Here is a 13,667-nt window from a genome sequence, read left to right on the forward strand (position 1 = left end):
GGCTGTGCAAAGGTACCTCTGTACAGTACATAGCAGCAGAATGTAAAAGCATAGCCAAGTCACTGGAATAGAGTGCGGGAAAAAGCTGAGCTGCATATGGACTAGAAGTCCCCAAGTACTGATGGGTGACGTTGCCAAAGGTATTTGAGAATGGCAGGGCTGTGGGACTTCAAGTTCCAGACAGACAAGCAGCTACTGGCCAAACAACAAGACAGAGTGGTGGTTGACAAGGAGCAGATTACCGTTGAGATGGATGTGCCAACATCAGAAAGAACAAGACACCTGGATTGAACCATGTTGTTGTGAAACTGGGTGGATGTGTATTTGATGTGTAACTGAAAGGAGAACAAAACTTTTTCCTAAACTTTTTTTTTTTTTGCAAAATTGGTGAAGCCTTATGTAAATATTTCACTGCTTATTTTACATATAGTTTTTTTCTCTGCAACCACTGTTCATTTACATAGATCAAACGATCGATAGATGCATTAAAGTAACTTCCCAGTTGCAAAGAAGGCTGCCAAGTTTCACGACTTGCATCTAAAAAGACTTAGTCAAGCATGAGTTGGCATTCCACTGAAACTGGAGAACACTGATCACAAACATTTCACAAAAGTGTTATGGTTTGTTGACAGTTTTGACACTGACGGTTGTATAAACTGCAAACGTCAGAGAATTTATGTGACTTTCAGTTGGCGTCATTTTCCATGTTCAAAAGTAATTCCTCTGACATTGGTATGTTTCTGAACTTTAGGTCAGAAAGTGTAAAAATCTATAAAGAGCATTTAAATAGATGGATCGCTATTTCTAGTCTTGAATTCCCAGATGGATTGTAGAGATTTATCTGGTGCCATTCTTTGGTGTTGTAAGGTTTTTTGCCCTTTTTTGTATAAGCAATCAGAAACTAGCAACAGTAGCTAGTTAAAACTTTTGTTTTAATATGATATGTTCAACATGGATCCAGCACATCATTTGAGTGCATATTCATTGTTACCCAGGCTCATCAATCTCACAAACGGAGCCTTTGGCGGCCCTTTTTCACTCCCTGCTTTCAAGTCCTTTAATGCTATGTTAATGCAGGCCCTGCATTCACTCATATCTTGCTTTCCATTGGCTTGCCCGCTGCAATTTGCTGCTAATGGTCCAACCACCACCCCATCCCATTCCACCCCTTCTACCCACCTCCCTTTCCCCATTTTCACTCTCCTACTCTCTCTCTCTGGCTCACTCTCTTCTTCCAGCCTTGAGGCGTCCTGTTTCAGCTCCTTCGCTTTCACTCACAATGCTGTGGAGAGGGTGAATGGGAGAGGTGGAGGTGGTGGGGTGGGCATTTAAGAGAGCAGTAGGTGGGAGTGGAGTCTGACCGCAGAGGGTCTAGTGTTTAAGAGAAAGGGAATTCTCTCTTTCACTCACTCTTTCCCTCTCTCAGCCTCTCGTTCTCTCTCGCTCTCTCTCTCTCCTCACTGGCTGCTCAACATCAGCTGGCTCTCTAGGTAGACTCGAGTAAACACTCAAAGAGAACAGAGAGAAGAGGGAAGATGACAGAGCTGTCAGTGCTCTGAGAGATACAGACCGGTGAGAACATTTGTCAGGGCTGGCTGATAAGGCTCTCCTCAAGGCTTCATAGATTGCTCATCGGTGGAGAGGCTGCAAGCATTCTCTTCAAGGTAAGTTACCTCCTTTACCTGCACTGAGCCAGTGTTTGAATAAGAGCAGAATGAATGGGCTGCTTCACTTACCTAATTAAGATCCATTTTGAAAAGGAAATGGCAGTGAATGACAACTTTAAACACACTGTCTCAGCTCTGTTCGTCCATATTAGTGTATATTCAAACTTTTTTACAAAGATTTCTATCCTGTTTTGGCCAATTTTATGAAATGCATAGATAGTGCAGTGGTTATTGGCATTAGAAAAAATCTTTTGATTATTCACTGGATTGTTTGCCCCCCAAAAATGAAAATTTGGTGTAACTAGCGTAAGCTGACCAACATTTCAGATTTTTGCTTTGATTTCTGAGGTGCTTTGACAGGTTTTCATGGCAGTGATAGTGACCATGTTGAAATCTATACATCGATCTCACATGGAGAATGTGTGGATGATGTTAGCAAAACCATTGCTTGCTCTGCAAAGCAGTAACTGTAATTCATTCTATGTTTTGTAATTCGAGCATTCAGGTTGTCTTAATTGTGCTTTTTACTGCATGCACCTGGCTGCCAATTATGTTTTACTGGGAAAAGTTTTTCCTCTTGTCGGCTGTTTCCCTATTATTACCAGAGAGCCGGTAAAAAAGAGTGATGTTTGTAGATAGAACACTGTCATAATCTGCTGAATTATTCTACCTGCATTAGGGTTGATGCTGAGTTATTGTCCGATGGCACAGCAGTGCCAAGATGGTTAGTGTTAGTATGCGTTTGTCCAACGTATGTGAGTGTGAGCATGCATGTGTGTTTGGACTACTTGCTGAAGTAGGTCCAGCTGTACACTTTATGGCTGCCAGCAGACAGTAGGCTTCTGTAACCCAGGAGACAGACAGCTGCTCTGCATTAGATGCTGCCGGTTGGTTCCTGTCCCAGATCTCCAACATACACAGTGCCTGTTGTAAAGCGGCAGCCTTACTGAAACAAACACACCAGCCTGGTCAGATAGCAAAAAATGTCTTTAGAAATAAGCTCTTTGATCGTGTACACAGACACAAATAGTTTTATTTCTTTAAGCTTAGCACGAGTTTGAAACAATAAGAGGAAACGTGCTTTGTTTCTGCATGCATACGATCACATCTATGGATGAGATTGTCAGCAGCTCTGCATCACCCTGGCAACCGAGAAAATTTTCTAAGAAACCAAGTACTTGGCTAACCCTAGCTAGGTAGTTTTAATATCACAAACCTAACCCTACTTTTATTGATTGAGTTTTTTTTTAAAAAAGGGAGTCCCTTGGAGGACTTGAACTGTGATCACACATAGACATGTCAGCGGCATGGCTATATGCACAGAAATTAAAATGTGTGAAATTAGCTGGATAAAAATCACGTTCAAGGAAATACAAATAATGGGGTGTGTAGGAGGAACAAAGAAACATGTTTCTAAAAGTATAAAATATTATATTACATGTGGTGCTTATGGGTTGAACACACATATCCATGTGCTTCCCAACCTCTTATCATGAGTTCAGCTTCATGTTTTTGTTTCCAACAGGAGTTTGTAGAGAGAGAAACCATCAACCTGAGGGTGTTTGATAGACTAGTATGCTGACAGTAAATATGGGATTTTTAGGGTTGCTGCCAATTGTGGGGGGTGTTTTCTTCTTCTTTTGGACAGAAGATAAAACATTTAATGTTAGTCTTCTGCCATTTCTGTCAAAAATGTTGCCTTTGTGGTCACAACTCCCTAAAAGTGTGGTGGTAAAACATAGTAACATTAGCAGAATTATAGAGCTGTCATTGGTAACTGAAGCAGCAGCAGTATCAGTCACACCTGCAGTATGAGGCAAAGACAGTTACTAGTCCTTTTTTCAATTTGTAAGAGAATAAAAGGCATTTTTGCTAAAAAAAAATTTCAGAAATATATATCTCTTAAAAGTTTTCGGTCTCGAAAACTTTATTTTGGGCCACTATAGGTTTTCCACCAAAAGCTGGTGAAATCTTTTAAGGTGTGTCAGCTGTTCTTCAAGGCAGGCAGAGACGGGATTTATTCATTTAAACTTTACACCTCGAAGCTGTTTGAAGAAAATCACATCCTCATGGTGGCTGATATCAAAACCTTTATCTACATCTTAGGGAGAATGTGAACGGGTAAGTTGGTGCAGAAGGCGAGAAGTGATGAGACCCACAGGAGACCCACGGGATATGTGAGCATGTGCTGGATGGTAATTGTGTATGATGAGAAGATGCACACACGGGGAAGGAGCCTGGCTGTGTTTCAACAGCCGTCTAAGCCTTCAGGTCCACTGCAGACCTTTCATATCTTCCTCAAATATCTCTCAGAAGATTTACAAGTAATTTTAACCTATTTCCATGTCCAACATGGGTTTGAGTAATGTCGGTGTAACAGGAGTGCCATGTGACCATCACTGGCAGCGCAGGCTCGGGATATTAATGTTTTATGATGGTTTGGCTATGCATATAAGTAGCCACTGACAGTGACACTTGGCGTAACGATGAGTGGGAAACAGGCCTTTGTTTGGACAGCTGTTGGCTCCGAATGCTCAGTGCCCTACAAAGCTTTATTAGAGGGCGACTGTCTTTAACCCCACTTTGCTCCTCCACTGGTGATTGAGAATGAACAATAACGTGGATATTCATGATGACCCACGTTAGACAGGACTCAGGAGAAATGCTCTGGTTTGACTAAATGAACCTCATGTTTAATTTAGTCTGGTCTGGACAACCTTTACTGTCTCTTCTGCTGCTCCTCTCTTTGTCTTTCCTCATTGACATTGTTGCTGGTTTTTGATGAAATGTCTCGCTTAAATTATAAAGTTAAGCCAAATTTGACATAATTTATTATTTACAGTGCAAGATAATTTAATCTGGACTCTGACAACAGATTCAGGGTTTACAAAGAATAAGTCAGACTGCCTTTGGTGATCCCCTAATTTTCACGTAGGACAATAGCAGAACATATTTTTTTTATTTATCCTCTTAAGGAAATATCTACCAAAATAATTCCCCAGATCTAATACACTACACTATATGTGTAGATGTGTAAATAAACAGAGTGTGCAAGTTCAAAGTTCAAGCATAGTCTAGTGGTCAATATCTCAGCTATATGAAAGAAATGCAAAAACCAGCAAACAATTTCTCGCCACTGGAAGGAAGATATTGGGATTGATGATCTAGCTAGCAAGTTAAAAAGAACTTGTTTTTACATTACAGATACAACTCCATATTGTATGTGTTGCGGCATTTTTTAGCATCTATGCTTATTAAATGGTAGTCCAGTAGAAATTATATGAAATTTGTCAAAGGCTCACTTGAGTTCATATCTGATCATGTTGTATACTTCACTCCTGAATTGAAAGGCATCATCATAGGGAATACATTCAGCAGGCATCCAGTTTTATTAATTACAAGACGATGATGTGTCCATTTATAAGGGCTTTGCTTTCCTGTTCTCTCTTTTTTTTAAGTATTTGTCAGCCTTGGAATTTACACCGGTTCTTCAGAAAGTTAATTACAGCGTTGCCCCTTTCCCACTAAAGCTTACTCAGATTAGTCATCACCAAAAACAAAGGCACCCCGTCAAAGAAATCCAGTGTTTTAACCATCCCAGATGGTTGTTCCTCTAATGCTAATGGGTAACGGGAAAGAAGTGGAAGTCTTGGAGCTGTTGGATCCGGGATGCCTTTGTATTGCCTGGCCCTTCACTGAAGGCAACCAATAGATGAACATTTGTGGTAGACACTTTGCTCTGACACTTTGCCACCACCAGTGACCTCACACATTGGAATGTATTAGCCATAATGTTTTTGAAACGTGATGGGGGCCCTTTCGAGAGGGGCAGACAATTTAAATTTGAGAAAATGGTAAAAAAAAAAACAGGGAAGCCAATGAAGAGCCGACCCCGGGCACCAGGGTCATTAGGCTCATACAAGTGTCTGAATGGAAGGCACTCCCAATTTGGACATGCAACACGCTTCAGGCTTTCATTGCAGACAAGGACAAACAGATGTCCGTGTATCACAGCCAACATGCTTGCTTCCATTGCTACTGAAGAGGGGGGAAAAATCTTTTCCATCCAGTTTGAATAGAAATAGCAAATAAACCTCCAGTGTAAAGCCGTGTAAAGTGCTAAAACATGCAGTCTTTGAATGGGCATGAAAACTCTTTGGCATGTTTGCCCAGAAATGCCTACATTTACCATTCCGGTTACTCTGGAACTCAGACATTTACGATAGTTGACATGGGACAAGGCCTGTTCCCTGAGTTCATATTGTTTTCATCTGCACATGAACAGATGTGGGTTAACAAATAAATTTGTCAGTAGTAACTTGCTGTCGGAATTTTCACATTCCTGAGTTTCATGACTAATAGCTGGCACCTCATTTCTAAGCAAATAGTGGCCTGTGGCCCAATTCCGACCATGTGGAAAAACACATGACCCTGTTGTTAGATGACACTCTTGATTACATAAAAACGTACACTGTTCTTACTCACACATACTGAAAGAAAATATAAATAAATAGCTCCTGTTTTCAAAGAAAAATCTTATACTTCTAACTATTGTCTGTCATAGTTTTATAAAGACAAACATCAGTATATGAGAAGAACCATCAGTGGTAAAGGTTTTGTTCTTGAATGAATTAAAAGAAATGATCGTGATTGGGGATGCCCTAAAAATCTTTATCCAACAGCCATTGCCAGTATTTCTTTTTCTTTTGTTCTTTATAAAAAAAGTGACCTGTTTTAAAGTTTGTCATTATCCAGTTGATCCAAAAATGACAGAAGTGATAACCGCGAATACTTAATGGGAACTGACAGTGATGTAATCTTATCTGCAACATGCTGATATCAGTCAACAGCAACAGTATCATCCAATACCAATATTCAGCTAATATATTGGTACATTGCTAGAAAACAGATGAAAGTTGTTGACTGTATCTGATGTAAATTAAAAGAAACTAATTCCTGACCTTTGCATGTGACCCACTGCATACTCAAAAGTATAAAATGTCAGTCATGTAAAATTAGACAGATTGCAAGGAGATATTACACCCACCTTGCAGCTGATAAAGCCAGGTGTTTGTTACATGGTAAGTTTAGACAAGTGCCTTCAGTTGACATCAATACCTCTGTATAGCATTACAATACAAGCAGCACTAGATAAAGTCAGATTTCTATAGTAACTGTAGTGCAGAGGAACTAGGTAGAATGGAGGGCCATGAGTACACAAGCGTCTGGAGAAAACAGCAGGTGGACGTGCTCTAAAGGCTACTCATATGAAGCTGCCAAGCCTCCACACCACACAGGGGTCACACTAATAAACAGTCGGTCACCAGCAGCCAGCATGTTAAAAAGCTCATGAACAATGAGTAGCATCCAACCTCTCCATCTGGACCCAGTGAGAACAGCAGTGCAAGACCGAGGCACCGCAGGGGAGGAGTCATAAAGAATATTAATGGGCATCACAGTAAGCCATGACTCAGATCACAATGCTGTAAAAACTCCGCCAAGATTTGAATGTCTGCTGTACTACTGACTCAGTCTCGTTTGTCAACATTCGTTTTCTCCATATCTCTGTGTCAAAGTGGGAAATTGGTTTTGGTTGAAGAAATAGACTTTCTGGGGGCAGTTTCAGTTTGACACGTCTGCTGAGGCTTCAAATCACTTTTTGTGAGACAGGGCACAGCATTGGCAGAGCACTCTCTCTGGTATCGAGATAAGTGTTTCTGCCGGTATCTCAGATACAGCCTCCCATGTCCACCTTATCAGCCGCAAACACACTAACCTCCACTAACTCCCCCGCTATCTGTGTCATCGGATCCAATGGGGTCACAGTGGAGGGCGAGCGAGCGCTGTCTCAGTTTGATGAAACCAGTCTTCTTTTCATCTATGAAAAACAGACTACTTCACTTCATTATTCTTTAGAAAGTCAAGGTATTGTTTTTATTTTCCATAAGAAAAGCAATAAGCAAATAACAGACACAGAGAGTTTTGGTGAAAATCATAATGTACTTAAATCAGGCTAAAGGCACTGACATGAAATCAGTTGTTTCTTTCAATCTTCAAATGGAAAGAACTGGGCGAAGGCTGCCACCTGGACCCCAGATCAGGACTAAAATAATCTTGTTTTCCTTTATTGTTAACGTGAGTAGAGAATAAACCATTTGCAAATAATTTTAATTTTAAAAAAAGCAGAAAAACTTTTAATGGTATTTGTATTCCAATATCAGCTTTTGGAACAAAAATACAGATGGCTATTTTTAAAGAAAAATACTAGTAAATCCAAACCTTTTTTTAGTCCAATTAACAGTCCAGAACTGGAAGATATTAATTTTACTATCATGAAAACAAAGACAACTTTTAACATTTGTGCAAGAAATACTGTTTAAAACAACTGATAATGAATTGTTGGGTTTTTTTCACATGCTATTTATGATTTTGTCAGCTAATGAATTTAGCAATAAATGTGTTAGCAAAGATACCTGCTAGACATGCAGCATCATTAGCATTAATGCCAGTGGGAGTCTGACAGTTGATCAAATCAAAGTGCACAAAGATGCTAAGACCCTCTGTAAACTGAAGCAGACTGCTGTCCCTGTGTGGCTACACATTACTGATCGTGATCTTGCCTTTGCTGTAGTTGCTCCAAAGTTGTGGAATGATCTACCCTTGCATGTTAGGCAGGCCTCTTCTCTCTCTGAATTTAAAAGTCTTCTTAAAACATATTTATTCGCTGAAGCCTTTGGCATTGATTAGAGGGGTTGACTCAATTTGTTTTAACATGTTTCAATTTATTTTAGTTTTTTTAGTTATTTGTTTTATCTTATCTTATTTTAATTTTCTTTACTTATGCTATTAGCATGTACAGCACTTTGTGAACTCTGGTTTTATGTTAAAGTGCTTTATAAATAAAGGTGGTATGGTATGGTATCATAAAAAGAGTTCAGCTCAAAAGACTATGATTGTATGAAATACAATAGTTTTACACACTGATCTAGCTAATGTTATGACTGAAAGCAAAGTCTCATTGATCTTATTTAGATAATAATTTACTATGCATGGACATATTATGTAAGATTTCAAGGACTGTGTTAAGTATGTAGGTTGTATGTAGTCATTTAGCCTTAGATCATAAAAATGGACAAAAACATGTTGATTTGCAAGCTCTTGTTTTTGCAAGCTCCTGGTTTTGTGCTTTATAGTTTTATGACCGTAGCTTTCTTGACTTTTCTGAAGTGACTATACAGTATGGCTACTGTAGCCCAAAATGCCTTTAACAGCACAAATATAATCAAGACTATCTAGCTCAGTGGCTTAAATTAGCCTTTTGAGGACTAGCAGACAGCAGCTAGCAGCCATACTTGTCAATCAAAGCAGGAACAGACCTTATTTTAAGCTTCAGGACAACACCAGGCTGTAAACATGTGAATTCTGTCCCATATATTTAACATGGCAGTCTAAGAAGATGGATTTGCTCTTGGAGCATTTTGCTTACACCAAACCCAACTTTAATCCTAACCACCAAAGTGAGCTGCTAGGTGGTAAGTTTAAGATTCTTTTTCTTACTGCCAGGTCTAGAGGCATCAGCTTTGTGCATGGCAATATTATTTATCTTGCACAAAGGGTGACCAACAGGATCAAGATGAAAGTGTAACCAGGACAGTGAAGTTAGCACAAACTGCCCTGGAACAACTCAAAACCCAAACCTGACACATCACAAGGTTGTTGTATTTTCTCGGTCAATCTTGTTTCCATGTGGCCAGCGCTGTTTCCTTGTTGGTTAATGATATTACCAGTTTTCTCCTTTTCTCCAAATGTGTACTTCCTTCTCTTTTAGACGGAAGTTTGGGTTGAAAGATTGGCGCGCTGGCTTTGTTCTCTTCCTGCAGACTGCAAACGTAGAAACCAGAACTTTTAAACTCAGGGCCCAGTGATGACACATTTAATTGTCACTGGAGTCCACCTTAGTTGAGACATCTACCATATGGCAGATCCAAAATAAATCAGGCCATGAAGCTGTTACTCTAATAAGGCAAGCATAAATGTATAGCAGAATAACACAGAGCCACAGTCACTACTGGTGGATAACAGGAGCAGCGTCAACAGACGACGCAGCAGCCATCTGATAACTCGACAACAAACAAACTGAATAATGAAGCAGTGTGCCCCACTTGATGTGTAAATGTTGTAAATATTCAATGACTACAACTACAAATCAAGTCCCAGGACTGCATGTTAAACAGGTCTGATAGGATGCACTTGCTTTCTTTTCATTTCTGAAGAATTTATCAAGCTTGCCTAGTTTTGTAGGTCACTGGTGACAAAAACTCAGCTTGCCTTCTTTGGTACAGAATACGGATCTGGGTCGCTATAAGAACTGAATGCAGCCTTATTGTCTGGGGTTCTTTTCACCTTGAGATTCTGTCACACTATAATAAGGGAAAATGACCAGGAAATGGGCCTCAGTCACGGATACGGAAAATGTGTTTTTTTTCTCTTTATCCTACCTATATTTAAAGGGTAATGTCACATCCCAAGGAGCCACAAATCAAACTAAAGAGCTAAACCCTGCTGACAAATAAATGAACATATTTATCAAAATCAACCTGCCTTCAAGGTGGGATAAATCCCCAACATACAGCATCGCTGTCTGATATTGATTTGACTCTTGTTTTTCCATCAAGGTCACAACCAGAGAGAGATACCAAATTGCTGAGGACAGCACTACAGCTATGAGTTATAATCATCAAACACAGAAATGATTTTCCAGGAGGAGGCCTAGCTTGAGTCGGCTGCTCAATGACTGATCAATGATACGGTTGTTGCTTCTTCTCAGAAAAGGTTTTAGAATTTTATCACCTCGTGCTTTGGAGGACACACACTATATTTCTCTTTCTGCCTTCTTTTTATGGTCGATGAGGCTGTTTTGCTGAACTGCATAAAAGCCTGATGGCAGAGTGAAGAATGGCTGGGGAGATGCACTGTTAGTAGACAGGCCCAGAAGCCATCAGTTTTGGCTTGTTTCCTTGTGTAAGGTGGGATAAGGGGTGAATGAACAGGTGAGATGATAAGTGCAGGATGTGGTTCAAATGTGGCAATGATCGAGCCAGCCAATGATATCACGGCAAAAGAGATGGAGCTCCACTCTGTCTGCTCTTTTGAAAAGTCTTGCTCCAGCTTTTGCCAAAATTCAGATTCTAGCAGTTAGTTAAAGTCAGCAGGTCACCACATGCTTTGCATATTAAAGTGAAAGGCCACTCCAAACTTGCTGCAAATTCTGTTTCAGAGGAAACTGTACAGACTTCACAAATTATATGATTTAGCTACAACTCAGAAGTTGGAGCATGTGGAAGATTTGTGGTTTGATTCCTGGATGCAAAGTATCCTTGGGCATGAAAATGAATCCTGGGTCGCTCCGAATGCATTGTGACACAATACACAGTGTGAATATATGTGTGAATGGATGGATGAGACATGTTGTATAAAATGCTTGGAGCGCTGTACAGAGAAGATGCAATAAAAAGTCAATTTACAGTTGTAGTCAGAAGTTTAAATGATTCATGATTCTGTTTCTTTAAACTGTTCTTTTCAATGGTGGAATGATTATACAATATACACCATTAATTATTACTTTAAAAAGAATTTGAAAAGAAGTTTGAATTTATTTTGTATTTTTTTCTGATACACACAAGGTCAAAAGTATACCTACAGACTAAAATATATATACATACACTCATTTAAATCTTCCAATAAGTAGTGCTGGAAGTTCTCCAATATCCTTACTTGGCAAGGCCAACTTTTTGTTAACTCTGTTTTTTAGTGATCATAATTATCTTCAAATACTAGTTTCTGTCTGCAGCATAAAAAGGATTTGTTTGACAGCACTCATTTGGATTGATCAGCAGTCAGGATCTATAATAGAGAACTGTAGATTTACACAGTTTGGGAAAGACTCTTGGAGCAATTTGTAAACAATGACAGATTCTAAAATCATCACTTCAAACAACTCTATATAAGTACAAAATATTCAGATTTGTCACCACTTCGCCAAGGTCTGGAAGAACACCCAAAACAGTCACACTCAGATGAGAGGAAATTGGTGACAGATACTTGTGAGTCTCGATGGTTCACGAAGGCTCAAGTCTCCTCTGTGAACTGTAAACTGCTGGAACACCAGCAGTTTACAGTTCACAGTGAAGCATGTTTTACATTGCTGTAGCTTGAGACCATGACAGACCATGACATGAAAAAAACTTCTGCTCCAAAATAGACACCTGCAAGTTTGCCGAAAATTTGCAGCTGCCCATGTGGACAAAATTCAGGGTCAGATGAGACAATGGGTGCAATGACAAGAGGTATTTTTGGACAAGTGAAGACGAGACTTTAAAACTTAAGAACACATGAAGATGAAGCAGGCAAATATTAAGCTTCTTGAATGGCTTTCCTAAAGCCCCAACCTCAATCAAGTTAACTATGTTTAAGTCACGTCCATGCAGGGAAACCAACCAGTTTAAATGAACTCTACCTATTCTTTCAAGAAGAGTTGTAAAATATCCAGCCAGAGCGATGTCAAAAGCTCATCGATGGCTATCAAAGTGTACGGTCAAGTTGCAACTTGCTAAGGAATGTTTAACCAAATAGAAGTGTGGGTTATATGTGTACGTTTGACCATGTGTGGATAAGAGAAAATTTGATATAAATTCAAACTTGTGTACCCAGTTCTTCAGGTATAGAACTCTCTCTTCACAGTATGTACAAAAATCGATAATCCCTGCTAGAAACAGTGTATTTTAATCCAAGCCATGAATTATGCCCAACATGGACCAAGTTGTTTTGGTGTCTAAATCAGACAATATACAAAATCAAAAAGCAAAGAGCAGCCTGAAGTAAACATTTGTCTCATTATCACATGATTTTTGTTGTTGCTGTCACCAGCTATTGTGTTTCCCAGCCTGCTAGGTTGTAAAGGTGAGTCTTTTTAGCAGCAAAGCAAAAGCACTTGCTCTCACTAGGTTGTGATCAAATTCATTTTGGATGATACTGAATGAAAAATTGTGCCAAGGGATTATTTTTGAATGAAAATAAAATATTGTCAATTTGTTAGCTTTTTGACAGCTAATCACTACCATCACTGACCAAAACCCCAAACTAAAGTGTTTAGAGTTTTCCTCTGTGTGAGGTATAAAACTTCAAGTGTCTCTGTAGCGCTCATTCACAACGGGGCGATTTAGATCAGTTGCACCAAATGCTTGTGCGCCAGCAGGTTTCCCTGGGTGAAATTCTCCTCTCATTCAACTACAAGGCAAGCAACAAGCTTTGTTACTGTTTGAGAAGCTAACTATACAGCAAAACTAAGTGAGGGAATAACAAAGCAGCAGCAGTCAGATTGTATCAAGTCCATGTCTACAGTGCCAACAACCAGCTGCATTAGCATAGTGCCAGGACCACAGGGTGCCCATGAAGGAAGTCCAAACAGACGGATCAGCTCTGTGTTTCTCAGAGTCACACTAAGATTCCCTCATTCTGATTGTTCTGCTTCATATTAAAAACGACTTTATGGCAACTAAGAAGAGAAAGATCAAATCAAAATATTTCAAGGGCTCAGTGGAAGTTTCTTCTCTTCATCTATTTCTAAGTAAAGGCAACTTTTGCCAGAGCCACAGAGCTCGTACAAAGCCCACTTTGGTCTCTGGGGGTTGGTTTCTCTTAAAGGTCCATGTGGAGAGCAGCCAGCCTTCAAAGTGAGAAAGCCAACCATCCGCCCAGAACTAAAACCTTAGCAGCAACTCAAAGCAATTTTCTGGCTATTTTGTTGATTTAATCCCTAGTTTGTGATGCTTGGGCACAGCAGTGTGACTGTATTAGTGTCTTGTATGTGTGGAGACAGGAGGATGGTGGGGGGAGCTTTCACACCCCTGAGGGCCCAGATCTTCAGCACTCCCATATTAGAACTTTTACAGTCTACCCATCATGGAGGCGTTCATCCCTGTCTGTCTAATCATGGGACTG

General features: G+C 39.8%; 1 protein-coding gene across 3 annotated transcripts in view; it reads left to right on the plus strand.

Annotated features, from left to right (window-relative positions):
- The first annotated feature begins 1,177 nt into the window (after positions 1 to 1,177).
- tnc (tenascin C) overlaps positions 1,178 to 13,667 on the plus strand; it is a 56,875-nt gene continuing 44,385 nt past the window's right edge. Inside the window, exon 1 of one of the 3 annotated variants that reach the window (XM_040050095.1) lies at positions 1,178 to 1,664. The gene's annotated coding sequence lies outside the window, so the exon portion shown is untranslated. The remainder of the gene's footprint in view (positions 1,665 to 13,667) is intronic. The other 2 variants (XM_040050093.1, XM_040050094.1) reach the window with 2 other exon arrangements.

This window comes from Simochromis diagramma, unplaced genomic scaffold (genome assembly GCF_900408965.1).
Source record: "Simochromis diagramma unplaced genomic scaffold, fSimDia1.1 OVJJ01000159.1, whole genome shotgun sequence".
Taxonomy (NCBI): domain Eukaryota; kingdom Metazoa; phylum Chordata; class Actinopteri; order Cichliformes; family Cichlidae; genus Simochromis; species Simochromis diagramma.